The sequence below is a fragment of the Schistocerca americana genome, chromosome 6 (genome assembly GCF_021461395.2).
Source record: "Schistocerca americana isolate TAMUIC-IGC-003095 chromosome 6, iqSchAmer2.1, whole genome shotgun sequence".
Taxonomy (NCBI): domain Eukaryota; kingdom Metazoa; phylum Arthropoda; class Insecta; order Orthoptera; family Acrididae; genus Schistocerca; species Schistocerca americana.
This window is the reverse complement of record NC_060124.1, coordinates 458,278,367-458,282,116: the sequence shown is the minus strand read 5'-3', so window position 1 is coordinate 458,282,116 and position 3,750 is coordinate 458,278,367.

Here is a 3,750-nt window from a genome sequence, read left to right as displayed (position 1 = left end):
TCTCCGTTGCATTATGGTTTTCATTCGTTTACTGAAACTGTGAATTTATTCATTGGTCATTAGATAAACATACTACTGAAAATTTTGTTAGAGTTGCTTTTTGTATTGTTAATGTTAATTACACTTTGTATTTTGCTGATATATGTCTGGTAAATGTAGTAGAAGTCCAGTTTCAAAGGATCTAACTTACGTGCAGGACAGGAATTTAATGGTATATTTGGTATCTCCTCTCTGCAGTGTCGTACTACCATTCAACATTTATATCTCTTGTTGATTTATCATACTCTCTTTCGATAATAACTGTAATCTAACGGATCTGCTTTTTATTTTCTTGCATATGTGCTGTCCGTTATTGTGTTGGTTCTGTATGCAAACTTTTTTGTGTGTTCTGTATTTCCTAAAATTATTTATGTTAACTATAAATTGAAACCTATCTCATTTGATGAGCTCCATTCTTCCTTAATGGAAGTATTTCTACAGTTCTACACAATTCCATTTTAATATTATAATTTCTTTCACAGTCTCCTAAATACACAGGCACTGGTATTCTGATAAGCTCTAGCAAATACTTTGTCAACAGTCTGTAATATAAGTATTATACAGTTAGTAATTAAACAATTTAATCAAATGGACATACATGTGTGTATGATGTTCGATAAATATTTGTAAACCATTACAAAAACTGTTATTCTGATACATAAGAGAGTGTGGTGTATTTCTCTTATATCACTTGTTATTTTGAACTGAAGTCCATTTTGAAGATGTTCATTAATAAAGCCAGAAACTACAAGGTAAAGAAAGTATCTGATAACTGAACACATAAATACCCATTCTTTTCCCATTTGTAAAAATTCAATAATCCATATTTAATGATCAGCCATTCTTCTTCATTTCGTTAGTGTCAAAGGAAACACAAGAGCTTTTATATTTACAAATGTATCTGTATTGTCTTGATAAATATTATAAAGATTATATTTATGATATTATATCTAATGCAAATTAAACTAATTTCGTTGTGAATACAGCGAAAAAGAGTGCTGGGTAGCATATCTCAATTTTTTCTATTAACACAGAAACACCTTACTAACAATATCTTGTTGGAAGACAGTAATTTTAATTAAGTTTCTTAATATGAAACTTCTGCAATTAGCAAGACATTAGAATGGTTCAATCCTTGTATATAACACATTGCTAACTACTACTCCAGTTAAGTTTACGTTAAACATCATTAACTGGAGTAGATTTTTAACAGGTTTGCAAGTTAAATTATATATAATTTCACTTAAACTACCAGAAAAATACATTTTACATTGAATATGTGCAATAATTTCCCAAGATGAAACTTAAAAATAAAATACCCAACACTCCTCCAAATGACATTTTATATTTTGTATAATAACAAATCATGGAATAAGCTTCTCCTAATGACACTGTGTTACATCTTTCTTTTGTAGAAGCAAATGGGACAGGAGGTATTTCTGAAGTTCAGGAACACATGTACTTGCCACTAACGCTTACACTATACCATGTATTTTGGTGCAAAAGCTACATTATTTTATGTTATTAACAGCTTTGAGTATTACACAGTCTTGCAATATGCGTAGAAATGACAGTTATGGCAAGTACCTTGTCCTTACTGTCCAATCCTTCCCACCAACCAAAATAGTGCCATTATATATATTTGACTAGTTAAGCCATCTGTAGAACAAAGATCAAAGCCGACAAGACCGTAACATAAGGATCTGGCAAAAAACTATTAATAAATAATATGAAGAGGTTTGTGGGCATTTCAAGATATAAATGGTAAATAAAGTAATGTACATTATGCACAGGCATGCAAATCTAATATTTTAGATTGTTTAAAAAACTAATGTAATACTTTTAGAATTACAAATTATGTCATTTATTTATACTGTCATGTACTGAAATTTTTAACAATATTGAGAGCAACTGATGCATCTCCTCCTTGTCTCTTTTTCAGTTCTCACACAAAATTTCCAGTTCATTTGAAACTATGGAGTGAGAAAGTAAATTATAATTTTAAAACAATAACAAGATGATATTGAACAACATCAGTCAATAACTGTAGACAAACATTTTTTATCCATATTCTCTGGTCAGGTCAAAAAATGCACTTCAGTCTACATAACAGTTGCACATTATAGTCCTGGTTTTCTAAACCCACAACACGTATCTGCAAAAGTCTTCAGAATGTATTGTGCACGCTGTCTGACTGACATTAAGAATGCAGGTCTTAGGGGAGCTGTTGCAGAAAAATGGGTCTGTTTTCACAATAACTGAAGTAAACACAAAGTTCTTGTTTTAAGCGGATAAAGGAACCTTTACCTTAGATCAGATATAAATATCGTGTATCGTTCTAATCAGTGTCCTATAAAAATAGCTCGTCTTCAAAAAATTGAAAGTTTTATGTTACATTTTTATTTTTCTCTTAAGCGTATCATGTTACGACGTTTACCTATCATTCATGGGAGATGGTAGGCCCTGGGGAAAAAGCTAGTCAACATTTTATGGGATCTATGTACAATTTTGAGCTAAGGACTCGGTCATGAATGGTCACTGTCGTTGAAGCAGGAAGCTAGGACAAAAAACACTAAGAAAATTTGCCTTCAAATTTTCTGTGTTAGAAGATGATAGCTCAGCATTTATGCAAACTAAATCGACTACAATGTTAATTTGTTGTCTTTTTAGCTGTATATTCACATTTCATTGCATTGTGTCACAAATAATTTATCCTTATGTACATTCACAGGAAAAGTCCTCTGTCATATTATAAATAAGGAAGCTGCAGTACACAGGCAGAATCTGCTAGTTGTATTAAGTGGGAAACAATTTATTCGCCTATATATTAATCGAAACATACTGCATTGATCCTATAATTATTTGGAGCTTTATAACATGCACAACTGGGTCGTTAGAGATAAATATGTATTTCGAAGAGAAATAACTTTCAGTGTGGCATGTTGATTATTTATCGCGACATGAATTAACGAAGCTTGTCGTATATATTTGTGTGAATATATAGGGGTTCTCCTGTACGCAAAGATATTATACTGGTTACAGGAACCCACCGATGATCATTAATTGATCCAAACATACACTTTTAGGAACGTGAGTCATTTTTAAGGTGTGCTTCAAAGCACACTGTTCACCTACGAAACCAGTAGCAAGTGTTGCAAGGTAGTATGCATAATTCTTTGAATCGTCGTGAAGTAAGGAAGTAGCACGTTCATTGTTATTACAGGTGCATATCTTGGACTCCATAACGCTTCTGTTGAATGAAACGAATAGTGATTCCTTCCCACAGAACAAGTGCAAATTGTGTGATGGGTTTTTTTTTTTTTTTTTTGGCCGCATGAGCCTTTCTCTGCCTTGCAGTGTAGACCTTCGTTGACAAATCGCGTGCAGAGAAACGTTTTGCAATCCTTTCACCATATCGTGATACAATGATCGTAAGGCTTACTGTGCATGATCCAACCTAAGAAGACACGTTTTTAACAAAGTCAGCTGCCAATTGAATTCTGTTTTTGAATACTTTTCTCAGACTCTCTGATTATAGCGTTGGTACGCTAACGTTACAGTATGATTTCAAAACGAAATATGGAACGCATTAGTGTCACTGTTGAAAATTGACCAACACGTAAGTTATGTACACGTACAGAACTAGTAACGGAAGTCCATATTCTGTTGTTTTGATAGCATTTTAGTGTCAACACGATACTGCTCCTAACA